Below are 20616 nucleotides of genomic sequence, written 5' to 3'. Positions count from 1 at the left end.
CCCGGGCGCAGTGAAGGAAGCATTGAGACATCCACGAACAGATTAATGAGAAACCATATACATACAGATCGTTATACAGACTCAATGAAACGGAAGTAAACCAAACGGTGGGTCAAATCAGAGTAATCGGACAATGTTCATAAAATACGCATATATGTCATTTGGGATAGCACGACCGACTACATCGGAATAAAATGTCCAGAACTGCTCCAGACGTCAAAATATATTATAAGACTCATAACTATAGTCATAACACTGGTCATATGGCAGACAGACTAACAATAAAAAATTACTTGAGATTTCCGGACAGAAATGAGGTATTTTGAGTCGTACAGAGAGTGTCAGAATTTTTGTGGGCCCACCATGGCCGAACTGAGGTGGCGTACGTAAATTATGGGTTATAGGTCTTATGGAGTCACCCATGAGAGTTTTAGGGCATTCCGACTTCGTTTGTGAAAGTTGCATACATATTAGTTACTTTAACGACAAATTGCAAGAAACTAGTTCAATCTTACTGAACGAAATGGAGCCAATTTCAATCTCGGATTTCGAAGGACAGAGTCGTATTTAAGACTCCCGTTCGAGCCTATCATACTTAGAACATGCCAAAGAATGAAGGGGAAGACTTTACATACCTTGGCTGCGCCTTATGCTCGCTCAAATTTAATTCCCGTTTCGCCCAAAATCTACAAATGGTCATTTTTACCAATTGTAAGTTATAGTTTCTAAGAGTTCAACTTAAGGGCATATTTATCTACCGAAATTTCGACAGCATTTCCCATAAACATATAACGTCCCCGAGACTTAGCTCGGCCTAATATAACAACAACAACAACCCAACAATCCAACAACATCAACAATTATCATAAAACGCACTTTATCACAAATAGTCCTCTTTTTACATAAAACAACACTTTCCATTCCAACTTCATCATATCAAGCTAATATCATTATTCTCATATTCATTCACTAACTCGAGATTATTCAAACGTATTCCAATAACATTCCGAACAATATTCACGAATTCAAGTATTTTCACTAATTCCATATTCCATCCGAACTTCAACAAATGCAACAACATTACCAACTTACATTTTTTTCTTCCAAATTCATTAACGACAACCATTATCCATATCTAGAATCTTACTTCCATAATTACATAAAAATCATACAAAAATCACATAATTTCCCATAATAACATACAACCATTTTTAACACCGACCTAGCTTATTAAACCTTTATTTACATCACAAAGGTCACAACGACATAACTAACCAACTAAATGAAAATTTTATCCAGCACTTTCTACCACCACAATGGCACACGGCCATGCACCACCACCACACACACACACACGGCTTTACACACATATCACAACTTCACAATTCTCATCAAATTCCAATCATTACAACATACATACTTATTCTATAACATAAAAGAGTAGATTTCTTACCTTTCTTCCAACTTCAATCTTCCACAAACGTCGCTCTCTCGCTAAACCAATTATATCACGTCGGAGAGCGTCTTGAGCTTACTATAAATACAAGAAGAACAAGATTTTTTGACCAAAGATTGATGAACTAATTTTTTTTTCTCCCCTTTTTTGTTCTTGGCCGAAACCCTTGCCTTTTGCTCTCAATTCTCTTTTTTTTTTTTTTTTTGTTTCTTGAATTCTCTAGAAATGAACAAGTTGGCCCCTTTATTTAATATCCCATGATTTTTAATTAAACATGGGCTTGGGCTCTTGGCTCTACATGGCCGGCCACCCCTCAAAAAAAATTTGGGCCTCATTTGTTTTCTTTCCATTTTTTTTTTGGGCCAACCCGGTTGGTCACGAGTTTGGCCTAGCTCACTGACCTTTCGACCTTAAACCGTTCATATCTCCTTGTACCGATGTCACCTATAGGCCCACGACCTACCGTGGGAAAGCTATTTCAATTATCTACAACTTTTATTTCTGGGCGTTTTCCCAAATTCCAAACTTATAATGCCGATTTTTCCCCTCCAAGTCAGGTCATCCGAAAACATCTTCTTAAAAATATCCGTTTGGAGGGCTTTCACTTTGATTTGGCCCCAGGGCCCTTCACGAGTTGTGTTTAACTTTACATATGCGATTCATATAACTTGTCACATGTCCCAAAAAAAAAATCTTGACGTGTGGGCCCCACCTCAACTTACAAATAATCCGACGTTCGAAAATACAGGATATAACAATATCCCTGTTAGCTGCTATCATTGATAGTTCAAAGTTTTGATTCAATTCTAATTCTAAAGTTTGGCATTTGGCTTCTATCCATGTTAAGCAATCCCTCCCTAAGATGGAATATCAGTGAAGTGATCATACTCAATTGTACCTAAAAATTCGAAATCCAGGTTAGTGAAAAAATCGGCCACACAGTTGCCTTCCCTAAGCACATGTTTCACCATCACATCCTTATTCTTCATACAATTTTGAATGGACCTAACAATCATTATGATACTCCAAGGCACCTCCCATATTCCATCCAAAATTTACTCCATAGTGAGTGAGTCTGTTTCCATAATAAGAGGTAGCAGATCATGTGCAATAGAATACTTTAATCCTTCCTCCAAAGTTATTGCCTCTGCTACAAGATTTGTGCTGTCTATAATTCTTCTTGCATTTGAATATATGAAATCTCCAGTATTGTTTCTTACATAAAAGGCAACAGAACTAGGTCCTGGATTTTCCCTATATTCTCCATTAGTGTTGCATTTATACCCAATCCAAGGTGGCTTCCAAATTACTTGTTTACAGGTTAAAGGATTTCTTCTGCTTTCCAAATATTGTACCATAAATGACCAACTCTTTGGTACTTCTGGTAACCATGGATATGTATGTTGTGCAAACATGAAAATCTTCCTACTCTTCATCTATGACTTTATTCACTGATATTGTTCCTCCATGTATTTTGGTGTTCCTACTCTTCCACAGTTGCCACATGATAAAGATTGGCATTGCCTGATAAACAATTTTCAATCTTGAGAAATAGTTTGCATTCCAGCATAATAACACTGCCTGTTTGGTATGATGATAAGATCCTATTATACCTGCTGCAGCTGAAAAGTACCTCCATGTACTTATGGAAAATGGTCCTATAACAAATACATGATCCATGGTTTATTGTTAGTCTAAACAGCACCAACACCTTGAGGCAATGTTGATTCTCATTCTCACAAGGACTTCATCAATAGGCAGCTTCCAAAACCATATTCTCCAAAGACAAAAGGAGATTTTGTAAGGCACTCCTTTGATCCATATTTTCCCATATAATTTAGAGAATTGTTGCTTTTGTCTCATCTCCTCCCATGCACTGCTTACTATGAAATTGCCTAAACTTGTAACTTTCCACCAAGGCTTGTCTACTTCTTCTTATCTAACAAAATATCCCAATTCATGTTTCACATATTCAACCACATTATTAGGAATAACTGCCTGTAGTTTTGGAAAATTTGAATAATGAGTCATAAACTCCTCTAAGTCATCTCCTATGTCATTTTGTGCAGGAAATACATCATGAACTGATCCCAACTTGGACCAGTTATCAAACCACATTGATGATGTTCCATTCCTAGGTTCCCACCAGATGTTTTGCTTAATCTCATCCCTAGCCTGTAGCATCATTTTCCATGTCTGTGAACCTCCTTTCCATTGTACCGCTATAAGCCTCAATCTCTTGCAGTATTTATTCCATATGAAATTAGACCATAAGGTACTAGTGGTCCTAAACTTACACCAAAGCTTAACAAACAAAGCTTTTGAAATGTCATATAAAGATCTGAATCCCAAACCTCCCTTATTTTTGGAATAGCAAATCTTGTCCCATACAGCCCAATGTTTACTTCTTCCCTACTCTTTTGTTTGCCAAAGAAACCTGTTAAAAAGCTTATGCATATCTTGTAAGACACACATTGGAGACACCATAACTGACATCAAGTAGATTGGCATGCTTTGTAACACACTTGAGATTAAAATTGCTTTTCCTCTAAATGAAAGTAATTTACCTTTCCAAGCATGCAGTTTATCCCTCGCCTTCTTCATCATCTCTTTATAGAACACTTTTGCCTTCTTGCATGGAATATGGGACATCCCAAATATGTGAATGGAAATTCCCCTCTATAAAAACCTATAATCTGCTGTACTTCTTGACTCAAAACCTCAGCCACCTTAGAATGCATAAAGAATGAGCTCTTATTTAGATTAATTTTATGACAAGAAAACTCTTCATACTCTTTCAAAATCTTCATAATCATCTGTAATGAGACCTTATCTGCAGAGGCAAATATTATTATGTCATCTGCATATGCCAAATGATTCAACTTTCAGCTCCATTTTGGCATTCCATAACCTCTAAAGCTATCTTCTTCAAATAATGCATTTATAGCTGTAGACAACACTTTAGCACTTAGAACAAATGGAGATGGAGATAAAGGATCTCCCTTCTTGACCCCCCTAATTGAGTGAAAGAAACCATGAGATTGTCCATTGACAAGAATAGAATACAAGTTATTAGCAACAATCCTCCATATCATATCTACATTATATGTCTGCAATTCCACTCTTACTTGACACTTGTACCAAATATCCCTAAGAAACTATGTCATATGCCTTTCCCATGTCCAGTTTTATGATAACATTTGCAGGTTTCCCTCTCTTTCTTGTATCAGTGACCAACTCCTGAGTAAGCAACACATTTTCACTGATATTTCTGCCTTTCACAAATCCTGACTGATTTGGTGAAATTAATAAAGGTAGAATGACCTCAAGTCTATCATACAACAATCTTAAAATCACCTTGTTGATGAAATTACTAAGCATGATAGGCCTTAGATCACTAAAAGTATTTATTATTTGGCAACAACACTAAACTGGTGTGAGTGATAGTTTTTGGCAAAGGTTGACCCTCATAAAAAAGCTTGAACCACATTATAAACATCTGCACCAATGATGTTCCAACACTTCTGATAAAACACCCCAGAGAAACCATTATGTCCACAAGCACTATCACCTGATAATGAGAAAACTACATTCTTCATTTCTTCTAGTGTAGACATTTTACATAATTCAGCATTTTGCTCATGTGTGATCCTCTCAGGAATGTACTCAAGCAGATTGGAATGTTGTGTAACCTCTTTATGTGTAAATTGTTTCTGATAAAAAGAAATGGTTACCTCAGCTATATCATCCAAATTTTCTACCCATTGTCCCTCTAAATTCTGAATTCTGGATATATATAACCTTTTCCATCTACCTTTCATAAGACTAGGGAAATATCTTGTGTTTCTATCACCTTCTGAGAATGATTGAGTACCTACTTTTTGTCTCCAATACTCCTCTTCAAAATGCAGGTATTTTTTTTTAACTCTGCATGTGCTTGTTGTAATACCATCCTATTCTCTTCATAAGGATTCTCCTCAAACAATTGCTCTTTAATTTTTACAATTTCCTCCCTTATAGTTAGTTGTTGGAACAGATCTCCAAAAGTATTTCTACTCCATTGTGAAATAGCAGCCTTCAGTTTCTTCATTTTAAACTTGGAAGTGAGAAAAAGATCACTCATGTCTTCAATTGTCCAATGCTTCTCCACCTCTCCTAGAAAAGATTCATGATCAATCCAAAACTTCAAAAATCTAAAATGCTTGTGGAATTGTTGAGCTTGTTCACGAGCAGCCAATAAAAGAGGGGCATGATTAGAACCAGTCCTGGACATATGCTCCATACTCAAATTAGTAAACATATCTTGAAAAAACTGGTTAACTAATATTCTGTCTAATCTTTTGAAGATACAATCTTGGCCTGCTCTTCCATTCCACCAAGTAAAAGGACTTTCTCTGAATTCAACTCCTGTTAGCTCACAAGAATTCATACAGAAAGCAAAATCTTCATATTCTGCAGCATGAAAAGGTAAGACACCTATCTTTTCCTCCTCATTCATTATAACACTAAAATCTCCTTAAACCATCCAGGGTAGATGTATTTGATTAGTCAAGCCATAGATGTCATCCCATAGGAGTACTCTCTTAGCAGCAGTACACTTAGCATAAATTAAAGTTGCAATCAGAGATTTTTTGTTACACCTCACATTTTCAGAGCATGAGCATGCCACGTACTTCAACGTATCAATGGAGTATCAAAACCGTCCCATGAAGTTTTAGAAGGTACAAGCCATGGGAAGTTCGTAACAATGAGGTAAAGGATGAATTACAATCTCATAAGTCGTAACCGGGAAGGACAACCTTGAAACCAAAGGACATGACCATTATCAAGTATGATTAATGATAAATATCATGTATGGAGAGTTTCGGAAGATTCCGGGACCAAGAAAATCAAAGAAAATAAGTTTGTCGAAAGTTTAGAAAAACGTTGGTAGAATTTTAGGTCACATTTGGAGGGGTATATCTCTAGGTATATTAGGATTTTTATGGTATTTCAAAATCCTAAAATAAATTTCGTCGAGTCTAGTTTCCAACGCAACAAACCGCTCATCAAAATATCATCGGAGTAGGGAGTTATGGCCATTTTTAGATAAAGACTCCAAGCTGCCAAATGGCTTTCGCGGGTCCCACTTGAGAAGGTCGGTGGAACCGACTTATGAGGGGTATAAATACCACCATTAACTCCATGTTTTCAGCATTTTACATTCTCAATAGTCCTAAAAACTTCCCAACACAACCCTCAAACATTTATATCCCATTAAATCAAGAATTTAACAAGATTACACCAAACTAGTCCATGAAAGATAATTGTTCTTGTTTCTACTTGATGTTGTGGTAAGTTTGGTCTTGAAGAAATTTGGTGTGGCTGAATTTCTTCAAGTATAATGTATGTTCTTCATCCTGTCTCTTATGTTGAGTTGATTTGAAGGTTTAGCAAGTCTTAAAAGTGAAAATAGTTATGGAGGAAGGGTCATACAGTGTTGTGTTGTAGTTGTTGTGTTCATGGACTGTTTTAAGCATGTTGTGGCCATGTGGCTGGGATGATTTAAATGTATAGAGGTGGTATCTAATTTTGTTTGTGTGTTGAGGAGATTATGCTCTATGATTGGGAAGAAGGGAAGTGTATGTTGTTGTTGTATGTTGAAAAACATCGTGTGGGATGTTTTATGGAATATTTTTGTATGGATGATGATGTGGTTGATATTAGTATTACTATTGTTGTTGTGTTGTTGGTTGTTGAATTGAGATTTCGGGCTAGGCATATAAACAGAGGAGATGCTGCCGAAATTTCGGCAGATTCCATAAAGGTTTACTTGAAAGTTTAGCACAAGTATGCTACGATGAGTCTAACGATGGTGTGAATCCTCTTAAATGTAGACATGCGAGCTCGGATAAATAAGTGTAGATAATTGGAGGCTGAACAAGTATGTAAAGCTAACCATGAGCATACATGATTCCAACGAATTCTAGTTCTCAGTGGTACTTGACATGACAGTTGTCTTTGATTCTCAAGTGTTGGTTCATTATAATTATTCTATTGAGTCTCAGATGATGATTCATTTTGTACATGATTGTTCCTAGTATTCTACTCGTGCACAATTTTATTGCATCACTTCACCGAGTCCCTCACTAGAGGGCCAGGTACGTATTCGTGCACATTGACATTGCATTGTTCACCGAGTCCCTTACTAGAAGGCCGAGTATGTATATTATATTTCACCGAGTCCCATAATGGGCCTGGTACGTATTATATTTCACCGAGTCCTATAATGGGCCGGGTACGTATTATATTTCACCGAGTCCCATAATGGGCCGGGTACGTTTTATATTTCATCGAGTTCCCTAATGGGCCGGTACGTATTATATTTCACCGAGTCCCATAATAGGTCGGGTACGTGTTATATTTCACCGAGTCCCATAATGGGACGGGTACGTGTTATATTTCACCGAGTCCCATAACGGGCCGGGTACGTATTATATTTCACCGAGTCCCATAATGGGCCGGGTACGTATTATATTTCACCGAGTCCCATAATGGGCCGGGTACATATTATATTTCACCGAGTCCCATAATGAGCCGGGTACGGTATATTATATTTCACCGAGCCCCATAATAGGCCCGGTACGGTATATTATATATACATGACTATCAACATAAGGTACAAATGCTTTGATATTCCTTAATTATCGTACTTATTTCCTGTCATCTTTTACTCAGTCATGATCTTCATTATTGTACTTCTTGCTTTACATACTCAGTACATTTTTCGTACTGACCCCTTTCTTCGAGCGCTGCATTTCGTGCCCGCAGGTACAAACGCTCAGTTTGGTGATCCTCCGGTTTAGGACTTCTGCTCAGCTTCTTGGAGAGCTCTATTGTTCCGGAGCTTGTGTCATTTTGGTACAAATCCTTTGACATAGACTTTGTTATACTCATTGAGGTTTGTAGACATATGTGGGTTGTATATATATGGTTTGGTCAGCTATACAGATGTAGTTCGTTTTAGGTATTCCCGCGCATAGTGGCAACCTTGTCGGCTTGCATATTTTGTAATGTTTAGTTAACTGTGACTCTTCAGGAGACAGATTTATTTTGTTATATGGCATTATTAGTTTATAGCATGCGTTTGCAAGTTCCCACATTGTCCTTAGTAACAGCCTGATTATATCTAACAGGTTCGTATACGAGTGTCTAACTCAGGCACTAGTCACGGTCCCTCAGTTTGGGTTGTGACAAAAGTAGTGCCAGAGAGGTTCGTCCTACGGATTGTCTACAGACCGTGTCCGTAGAGTCTTGTTTATCGGTGTGAAGCACGCCACACTTATAAACAAGAGGCTGCAGGGAATTTAGAAATGATTGACCTTTCTTTCTCATCTTAGATCGTGACGTAAAGCTAAATTATAGGATGTGATGTCTCTGATTCTAACCCTAAATCTTTTTATTACGGATAAGTAGCTGATTATGCCGCTATGAGGTAATTGATGAGAATTGAAGTTGTCACTCCGAACGGTATGTTTGCTGTCTTATTGATATTGATAGACTTTGATATGAGAACCTGAGGTAAATGTTACAGGTATTGTGATTTCCCTGTGAGGCATTGGATGTGTTTTCTGGGCTGTGTGCAGGAATGAGGCAATAAGAAGTATATATCAGAAACTATGCTGAGATTCTTACAAATTGAATTGTTTGAATGTCTAGGCTATAGAGAAAGGATGAAGGGAAAATGTGACAATCGGATGTTTGGTAAGTCATGATTAAATGAACCATTATGAGACGCTTTCAAAGAGAAGTTTTAGAATGATTTTAATTTAAGGGAAGAACCCTGGAGGGGAAAAATGATTAGTAATTAAAGGAGTTGGAATGAGTGCATTCGAGATTTCAGAAAATTGAGATTTATTTAAGATATTAGGAAAGTTGACATTAAGAATTCAAATGCAGTATTATGATTTACAGATTGGTGAGTAAGAGATAACGAAAAGATTTTGATATGGGAAAAGAAGTTAATGAGTAGGGGAAAGTTTTACCTTAGAAGTTTATACATACATAAGACCAGGATGGGTTGATGACAGGCACAATGACTCATTTTATCGGACTCTTCTATATGATGTGAGTTTACATTGGGATTCAGAAGTCACCAGTCATTCAACTTCAAGGGGGTTTCTGAGTATGTGATAGTTGGTACTATTCTGAGAATCATTATGGCTAAGTTACTTCGGGTATTAATGATGACCTTGAACTCAAGTATGAGAAATGGATAGGTAAGTTGGAATGTAATTATGATTGTCTTCCATATTGTTTATATAACTTCTAAATGTGATGTTGCGTGGCCGACGAAGGAAGTAGAGATTGTATCAACCTTAGGAATATGTGGTATATTTCTAGCTAATCCTTATATGAAGGATTCAGCTCAATTTTTTTATGGGTGTTGTAAAGGCTACTTGACGGTAGAGAAATTAGGTGTGATGTCGGCTTATGTGTAAGGAATGAATAGAGTAGGTGTACAACTGAAGATAAAATATCGCAAGGATCGATTCAGTTGCTATAGGAAAGTAAAGGATGTGACGTTGATTATTTTATACAAAGAGGTAGGGTGTGTGTATGAGTAAAGATTTTTAAGTAAAGTTATATTGCTAGGAGTTACAATTAGGACTTAGGAAGGTATGCTAGAAAGGCTTGCAAATTTATACATACGGAAAAAGAATATGAGAAACCAGAATAGCCCGAGGGAAATTAGAAGCATATGAGCTTTAGAAGCATATGATCTTTACAATTAGAATTCTCTGGCTAGCTGGACAAAAAGAGAGGGCAGATTTATTAAAGGCAAAGATTCAGGATAGATCAAATGGTAATGGGATATCTCGCAAGAAAAAGGTGTTGAAAAGCAAAAAAAAAAAAAAAAAGATAAGTCACTAGGGGCTACATCGAGTATTATGTATACCCTTATGATTGATGTTGTGACATGTTAAAAATATTGATTGTGTTGTATGTCAAAATTGAGGTAGCAAGCGCTACAGAGAGAATCAGTATTGGGTTTTCTCGAGTACTAAAGTCGGATAGTTGTAACGCGACCAATAATATTAGAAGGAGCATTAGGAAAAAGAAGGTTATGATATCATGAAGGGGAGAGAAACTTGGACAAGAAAAACGTACACCCATTGAGGGTCAAATAATATATATTTGAGGAAAAGGTTAGGATGAAAGCAGGAAAGCAGACGATAGGATAAAATTTAAATAAATCAACGGGAGATAGAGTAACGTTGTACCCAACAAGGGATGAACGTGAGGACCCTGGAGCCAACCTATACGTCTTCATAATTAGAATCAATGAGGTTGCAAATAATAAATAAAGGTGCATCCTTGAGAAGAAATAAGTAGATCTTATTAGAGCGACGAGGGAATTTTAAACTCCCGAGATTTAACTAGGAGAATGGATGTGAACCCATGATTGGTACACCTATTTAAGTGAAGAAAGTGCCTCAAGAAAAGATTTTTAACGTCAAAAGGGATTCTCACTTGTAACGGAATACTTCAAGGTTTCCTAACCTAAGAGTAAAGGATGACTAATGGAAAAAGGAATTTTACGAGTAAAGGAAAACAAAAGAAACTATGAGGACTGAAGGAAGGAGGAGGTGTCAATGAAATAGTTAAAGGAAATTATGTTTCCGCTGACAACAAAGAGAAGGTTAATGAATCAGTAGGCTTGCCCAAGGCAAAACAAATTTAAATTATAAGACAATGGTTGTGTGAAAGATGCAAAGATGCGATCATGAAGAAAACCGAGAAAATTCAAGATATATATACCTATATAGGTGTGCAGAAGTTGCAGTATCACAAAGGAAGATGAAGAATCGACGCAAGAAGAAAAAAAAGGGTGTACTTTGTGAGGATTTCACGATAAGAACAAGAATCGAGTAAACACTAGAAGGACTCTGATGCATAGTTGTGATGACAACAAGCAGTTAAGGAGAATTACGGGACAAAATGAGTTAAGCTAGTGAAAAGACAATAAAGAAGGCATTTGAATTATATATGATATGTATAAGCATTTTGATTTGATACAAGAATTCAACTAGCAAAAATGAAAACAAGTAAACCATGCAATGAAAAGAACTCCGGCATTATATGAAATAGATGAGTTGAAGGATCGCCAAGGTCGGCCAGATGACTATCAAAGACGGTTAACACTCAAAGTTTACGGTATATCAGAACATCTTTTAAAAGTGGGGAAAAACAAATTCAGTTCTAAGATGAGCTACAATATTCCGAAGCTCAAGAGAGGGAAATATATTGGATTAAAGGAGTCAAATTTCGAGATGAATTGATATGTCAAGAATGTGCTAACGAAAAGTGAGAATGGATTAAATGCACGTATACCATGAGACAAATCTAGGAAGGGAATGAGTTTCATCAATGTGACATGTTATGTCTCTGGAATATGGTTCGAATCGCTCGTACTGGAGAAATTTTGGTTACATTTAGGTGTGCAGTAACATACTCTGAGAGGTGACGAAAGGAGTAAGAAGGGTCTGTAAGCTGACAAGAGAGTAAGTATAAAGGATAACATGGATTACAAAAAGGGAAATCTTAGCACTATAAGAGATAAAAAATTTAACAAGACGAATAATTATAGGGAGTTCAATGATCTCCAAAGGAAGGGGAGATAGTGTGTCTATGGATAGCAAGACAGAAGTGCTACCTGAGACTAGAAAGTACCTCGCAAGTCATGGAGTCACAAGTCGCCGGTCATATCAAATGTGAGAGTATGTGCTATAGAACCATATAGAAAATCGTCATGATGCAAGGGCCGAAAAAAATGGTGCAAGGACACCGATAGGGAGTCAAAGAAGAACATAGGCTAATTTAAGTCTCAAATGATCACCGGTACAAGATAATCAAGGAATTAAGAATAAAGCATACTCGTATCAAAAGGAAGTTATGATTAAGTAGGATTTTATCTTAGTTCCATGTTTATGAGTTTATATTGCAATTATGCTAAAACTGAGGAGAGGAAATTGTAGGAAAAGTTCAAGTATGAATAGCATGATATTGAAAAGAATTAAAGAGTCCGGCCAAAGAATTAAAAGGAGATGATATGGTATGTATATAAGGTCAATGAGTAAAAAAAAGGATAATCTAAAATAGCACTAAAAAAGCAAGCAAGGACGGGTGTCATATCTGAACAAGAGAATTTGTCTACTAGTAGAGAAATAACGAGCAACGCAAAAGAGTACGACAATTAAGAGTGCTCACAGATTGGCAATGAGCCGTAGCAATCATGAGTTAAGGCCATCTGAAGGGCAATAGGTCCCGGGATAGTTACTAGATATCAGTTGACCACTGGTTACATATATAAGAACATGAGGATATGGAACTAATACAAGCATCGTAAGCTCGCAAGCTACAACATTTGAGGAGGAATGTTCCTAGAAGGAGAAGAATATTACACCTCGCATTTTTATAGCATGAGCATGCCATGTACTTCCCCCTATTAATGGAGTATCGGAGACATCCTATGAAGTTTTAGAAGGTTCAAGCCATGGGAAGTTCGTAACAATGAGGTAAAGGATGAATTACGATCTCGTAACTCGTCACCGGGAAGGACAACCTTGAAACCAAAGGAAATGACCATTATCAAGTATGATTAATTATAAATATCATGTATGAAGAGTTTCGGAAGATTCCGGGACCAAGAAAATCAAAGAAAATAAGTTTGTCGTAAGTTTGGAAAAAAGTTGGCAGAATTTTTGATAGAATTTTGGGTCAAATTTGGAAGGGTATATCTCCAGGTATTGTCACACCCTAATCTTGATAGGGCATGATGGGCACCCCACCCTTATTTAGGGCCGAGCGAACCCGCTGACTCTTATTACACACATAATCTCTTTGGACTCTTAAATCAAATAAAAATGAAATACATAGTAAAGGCTTTCAGAAACATTCTTTTCGTCGTTCTCAAGTCAAGTAAAATCTGCAATCATATGGAATTTGTAACATAATGCAAAATGGTACGTCGACTTGCAGAGCCGCTTACAAGACTGACGACCCACATACGTGACTCTGTCTGCAAAGTCTCTAACATCAATCAAGATACCCTAATCATAACATATATACTCAGACTCGACAACACTCCGGAAGGAAATGAAGCTCGCCAATCCCGCTGGAACATCTTCTAGCAATGTCTTCAACTCATCTAGGTGTACCTGCGTGGCATGAAACACATCCCCCGAAGAAAAGGAGGTCAGTACGGAATATGTACTGAGCATGTAAAGCATGAAATACAGTAAAGAGGGTCATAACTAAAATGGAGATTTACCAGAAACAAGTATGACTGTTAAAACATCAATACACTGACCTTTTGAAATGAAAATCATGCATGTCAACATCATATATCATATATGCATGTAACGTGCCCCGGCTTTCTAGTGAGGGACGCGGTGAATAGAGTCATCACATGCCATCCTGGCCGCCACCCCCATATCATCATATCATCATGTCATCATATCATCATATACATATATATAACGTGCCCCGGCCCTCTAGTGAGGGACGCTGTGAACAATGCGGTGGAGTACGCACGAGAACGTGCCCTGGCCCGGGACGCAGTGAAGGATATATTGAAGCATGCACGAGCAGAGTAGTGAGAAACTATATGCACATAAATAAATTTTTAAGACTCAATAGATAAGTACACTAGTCGACGCTTGAAGGATCATAAACACGTTTCGAGTCAATCCGAGTTTACACAAGAAAGTTATGGACGTTATTCATTACAGAAACCTCTGAACGTTTCAGAGCAATCCGAGACCGTCTACGAAAGTTAGGTACATTAATACTCACAAAACTCTTTTAAAACAGCAACTCTTTATGCTTTTACTCGATATTCAATCATACAATAGGCTCGACTATGCTAAGTATGCTCATGTCAAGACGTGAATAAGAATCGTAAACAAGCTCGGAATTAAAGAATAGAGTTACCCCAAGGTGTGAGTCATACCTTACTTAGCTCTATGACATGCCAAAAGAAAGAAAGGGTAAGCCTTACATACCTGTTCCACGTCCTATTAGCTACGCTTATTCGCCCAAGCTTGCTAGTCTACATTCAAGAGAATTTACACAATCATTAGACTCATCATTACACACTTGTCTTAGTCCTTCAAATAAATTCATTTATAATCTGCCGAAATTTCGGCAGCATTTCCCCTGTAAATTCAACCAACCCCGAGAATTTAACTCGGCCAAATCATCAACAACAATACCAACAACCACATTAACAACCTCAACAATCAATTCAAAATGCATTCTAACGTTAGTAACTCCTTTTACATAATTCGACGACATTTCACTTATATTCACTTCAATCACATACAATCAAGCCAACATCAATGCTCACACGTTCAAATACTTGCCCAAGACCTTACAAACAAAACTCAAGAACACTTCAAACAATTCGCGCAATGGTCAAAATGGCCCAACTATTATGCAACACCACCTGAAACTTCCCAACTCCATAAGAACAACAACAACATATTCCTTTCTTCCAAATTCATGAACTACACCAACAATCTACACATTAACAACATCATTCATACAAATATAAGAATTCATGCTAATGTCACATTAACTTCTTCAACAATCCCACAACGATTACAACTTCTTTTCAAGCCATCAAACCTTCATTTTTTATCATGGAATCCACAACAACAACAATCAAGATACTAAATAAAATTAATTCATCACATCCTACCAACATAGCCCTATTCGGCCACAACCAACATACATATATTTTTCATGAATTTCATCCATTTCTACATACTACAACACTCACAAATCATCCATGATACATGAAAGAGAAGATTAAACCTTACCTTTCTCCGCTTATCTTCTCACTCGGCTAGGATTGTGAATTGCATAAATGAATGGTTTGATTTCTCCAACAACTCCTTCATGTTAATGAGGACCTTCCAATTGGTTGAAATGCTAGAATAAAATTATTTTTCTTGATCAATTTCTATGGCACAAATTTGGGAGCCATGGCCGAATGCTCCTATTTTTTTTCTTGAAGTTTCTTGACTTATGGAAGATGATTAATATGTCTTGCTATGTAAGCACCCTTCTATATATATAAATACATAGCCCATAAAAGGGTGGACACATGCCCCACCTCATGGCTTAAGGCAATTGGCCAAGCCTTGGGGTGGGGACCACACACACACCACACGGCCAAGGTGGCCCCTTGTCTAGAACCATCTTGAATTTCCCTTTTTGCCCCTGGCCTTCCTCAATATTACCATGAACCACCTTGTGAATTTCCCTTTTTACCCCTAGCCTTTCTCAATATTTCCATACTAACAAACAACTTGTGTATTAAAATAGTTCTGGGAAATAGCCTTGCCCTTAACTTACCACGACTATCTTGAAACATCTGAATGCACAAAATACGAGATATAATAGGTATATTAGGATTTTAAAGGTATTTCAAAAGCCTAAAATGAAGTTCGTCGATTCTTGTTTCCAACGCAACAAACCGCTCGTCAAAACGACATCGGAGTAAGGAGTTATGGCAATTTTAAGATAAAGACTCCAAGCTGCCAAATGGCTTTCGCGGGTCCCTCTTGAGAAGGTCGGTGGAACCGACTTATGAGGGGTATAAATACCCCCATTATCTCTATTTTTTCAGCATTTTACATTCTCAATATTCCTAGAAACTTCCCAACACAACCCTCAAACATTTATAGCCCATTAAATCAAGAATTTAACAAGATTACACCAAACTAGTCCATGAAAGGTGATTGTTCTTGATTCTACATGATGTTGTGGTAAGTATGGTCTTGAAGAAAGTTGGTGTGGCTGAATTTCTTCAAGTATAAGGTATGTTCTTCATCCTATCTCTTATTTTGAGTTTATTTGAAGGTTTAGCAAGTCTTAAAAATGAAAATAGTTATGGAAGAAAGGTCATAAAGTGTTGTGTTCATGGACTGTTTCAATCATGTTGTAGCCGTGTGGCTGGGATGATTTACATGTATAGAGGTGGTGTCTAATGTTGTTGGTGTGTTGATGAGATTATGCTCCTTGATTGGGACGAAAGAAAGTGTATATTGTTGTTGTATGTTGAAAAACATCGTGTGGGATATTTTATGGAATATTTTGGTATTGATGATGATGTGGTTGATATTAGTATTACTATTGTTGTTGTTGTTGTTGGTTGCTGATATTGAGATTTCGGGCTAGGCATATAAACAAAGGAGATGCTGCCGAAATATCGGCAGATTCTAGAAAGGTTTACTTGAAATTTTAGCACAAGTATACTACGATGAGACTAACGATCGTGTGAATCCTCTTAAATGTAGACTTGCAAGCTCAGACGAATAGGTGTAGATAATTGGAGGCTAAACAGGTATGTAAAGCTAACCCTTCTTTCCTTTTTGCATGAATTACATAAAACGAGCAAACGATGAGCATACACGACTCCAATGAATTGTAGTTCTCAGTGGTACTTAACATGACAGTTGTCTTTTATTCTCAAGTGTTCGTTTATTATAATTATTCTATTGAGTCTCAGATGATGATTCATTTTGTGCATCATTGTTCCTAATATTCTACTCGTGCACAATTTTATTGCATCACTTCACTGATTCCCTCACTAGAGGGCCAGGTACGTATTCGTGCACATTGTCATTGCATTGTTCACCGAGTCCATCACTAGAGGGCCGGGTATGTATATTATATTTCACTGAGTTCCACAATGGGCCGGGTACGTATTATATTTCACCGAGTCCCATAATGGGCCGGGTTCGTATTATATTTCACGGAGTCCCATAATGGGTTGGGTACGTATTATATTTCACCAAGTCCCATAATGGGCTGGGTACGTTTTATATTTTACCGAGTCCCATAATGGGCCGGGTACGTATTGTATTTCACCGAGTCCCATAATGGGCCGGGTACATATTATATTTCACCGAGTTCCATAATGGGTCGGGTACGTATTATATTTCACTGAGTCCCATAATGGGCCGAGTACGGTATATTATATTTCACCGAGTCCCATAATGGGCCGGGTACGGTAAATTATGTATGCATGAATCTCAACATAAGGTACAAATGCTTTGGTATTGCTTAATTATCATACTTGTTTCCTGTCTTCTTTTACTCAGTCATGATCTTCATTATTATACTTCATGTTTTACATACTCAGTACGTTTTCCGTACTGACCCCCTTTCTTCGGGGGCTACGTTTCATGCCCACCGGTACAAACGCTCAGTTTGGTGATACTCTGGTTTAGGACTTATGCTCAGCTGCTTGGAGAGCTCTATTGTTTTGGAGCTTGAGTCATTTATGTACAGATCCTTTGACATAGACTTTGTTATACTCTTAGAGGTCTGTAGACATATGTGGGTTGTATATATATGGTTTGGTCAGCTATACAGATGTAGTTCATTTTGGATATTCCCGCGTATAGTGGCAACCTTGTCGGTTTGCATATTTTGTAATGTTTGGTTAACTGTGACTCCTTAAGAGACAGGTTTATTTAGTTATATGGCATTATGAGTTTTACAGCATGCGTTTGCAAGTTCCCATATTGTCCTTAGTAACAATCTGATTACATCTAACAGGTTCGTATACGAGTGTCCAACTCGGGCACTAGTCATGGTCTACACTGTCTATTAAGACTTCTACATCCATACCATTAGGAATGGAGAACCAAATCTTCCCATTGCAGTTAAAGTTTGCATACTGCATACCTAGCCTCCTCTTGTAACTTTTCATATGCCTTGAATTCTGAAAAGGTTCCATTAAAGCAATTAGAACAAACTTATGAGGTTTATTCAGCATTTGAATCCTGTGGAAGGCCTATTGTGTCTTAACTGATCTAATATTCCAAAAAAGAGCTTTAATCATCATTGAGAGTTTGATTTATTAGAAGCCTTCCTCTTTGGTACAAACCTTGTAGGCTCATTATTCTTGATAACTGGCTGTGTTTTCCTACTCTTAGAAGTTTGGCCTTCCCCCTCTTGCTTACCTTTTCTTCACTTCTTAGAGCTTTTGTGTTCTTGGAACTGCACATCAGCCTGACTACAAGCATCCATTAGATGTTCACTTAATTCTTCTTCCTCATGTTCCTTTATAACTAATATTTTCTCTCCAACTTTATTTACAACCTTCTCTGAAGAGTTACTAAACTCATGTGAAACCAATGCATGTAACTCTTTGTGTGGGAAGTATTTCTTCTGCACTGACAGGACAATATCATTATCCTTTAGTACCACAAATTCTGCATGTGAATCAATATTTGCCTTTTCATGAGGATAACTTCCAACCATAAGAGCTGCTTTTATAGGACCAATCACCTTAATTGTTGCTATTTCTGCATTAATCAGCTTCCCACCAGAAGGAATCTCTTCACTGACTCTGTTCATTACTGGACTGCTACTACATGTGAACCCCTCCTGAACTGCTAGTCCTTACTTTCATGTTTAATCTCATTATGTATCAGCAATTCATTACTCACATTACTCACAATGCTATCTCCACCATCTTCTTTCTCCTTTAAACTTGAATTTTCAATCTGCTCTTTATCAGTAGGAATAGTATGCTCATCATGAACAAGAGAAGGACTTTTCCCCCCTTTCTACACCTACACCTTAATCTCCACCCCATTCAACACTTTATTACTACACCCCACAACTGGAGTAGAAGCTTGATCTACTACTACAATCTCAGATGTAACAGATTCTGAGACATTATTATAAACAACAAAAGGTCTTTCAACCTCTTTCTGCACCTACTCCTTAGTCTCAGAACCATCTAAAACTTCATTACTATCCCTCATTATAGGGATAGTACCCTTTCTATTACAACATCAGTTATAATAGACTCTAAGATCTCAACATTCATAGAAGGACTATCTCCCTCTTCTTGAACCTGCACCACAACCTTAGCATCTTTCAACTCTTTACTGGTAATCTTTGAATCAGCCACACTTGATCCAAAAGTATTTTCCACCCACTCTTTTGTATTCCCAGCCACTTCATCTGTGTCTGATGACACTAAAGAAGTGTGTCTACCATCATTAGACTTACTCAACTGAATATCACTGCTGCTAACACCTTCCTCAGCAATTGAATTCAACACTTCAAATTTGTTTGTAGTCTCACTTTTGTCATTGATTTCCTTCATCAGATCATCAACTGCTTTATTCTTTCCATTCTTTGTTGCTTGTTTGCTTTGATGTGACTTTCCTTTGTTTTTTCCAGGATAAGTCACCACTTTTCCACTAGATAAAACCTTTGGCATATACTTCTGAACCGGTCTATTCCATCCATAATTTCTCCAATAGCCTTGTTGATTATAAGCCTTTACTGGCTCCTTCTGTGTCTCCTCTACCTCTACCTTGTCTTCACCTTTTTCATCAACTTTGTCTGGAACTCAGTTCTTTGAATCTAGTTCAGCATGCAACACTCTACAATTATCCTCAGAGTGTCCTTGTAGTTTGCATTTAGTACAATAACTAGGAAGATAGTCATACTGAATTTTCACCTTAACTTCTCTACACTCCTTCTTTGCTTCATCTTCAATTTTCATCATCACAATGTTAGGATGATTAGCCAATAAGTCCACCTGAACTTTGATCCTTGCACAATTTGGCCTTGTCTTATTGACAGTTGCCAAGTCAAGTTGCAAAGGTTTTCCAACAACAGAGGCTAATGTAAATAAAGCTTCTTTAACAAAAAATGTCGGCAACAAGTTTGGGAAGGAAATCCAAGCCACTGTAATGGATGTTTCTTCATCAATCTTAAAGTTTGAATCATAGATCAGTGGTCTCATTTGATAAGAAAACCCATCTTTTGACTTCAACCAAAAAGCAGAAGTTGAAGATGTCTTGATGAAATCCTGTAAAAAATTGCAACGTATCAACACATGCCTATTCCTAAAAAACCCAACCTTACAACCACCTTTTGCACCACACTGTTCAAGAATGATATTTCTCAGTTCTTCCATTTCAGGCCATCCATATGTGCATTTGCCAACAATAGCATATTGTAAATTCTCAATGCTCTCTATTCTTTCAACTTCAGACGACAACCACTTTACATATGGTATTCCTTCTACATATTGAACTTTTTCAACAAGATAGGATCACATGCAATCGTAGCAGTCG

The sequence above is a fragment of the Lycium barbarum genome, chromosome 5 (assembly GCF_019175385.1).
Source record: "Lycium barbarum isolate Lr01 chromosome 5, ASM1917538v2, whole genome shotgun sequence".
Lineage (NCBI taxonomy): Eukaryota > Viridiplantae > Streptophyta > Magnoliopsida > Solanales > Solanaceae > Lycium > Lycium barbarum.
This window is presented reverse-complemented; position numbering follows the sequence as displayed.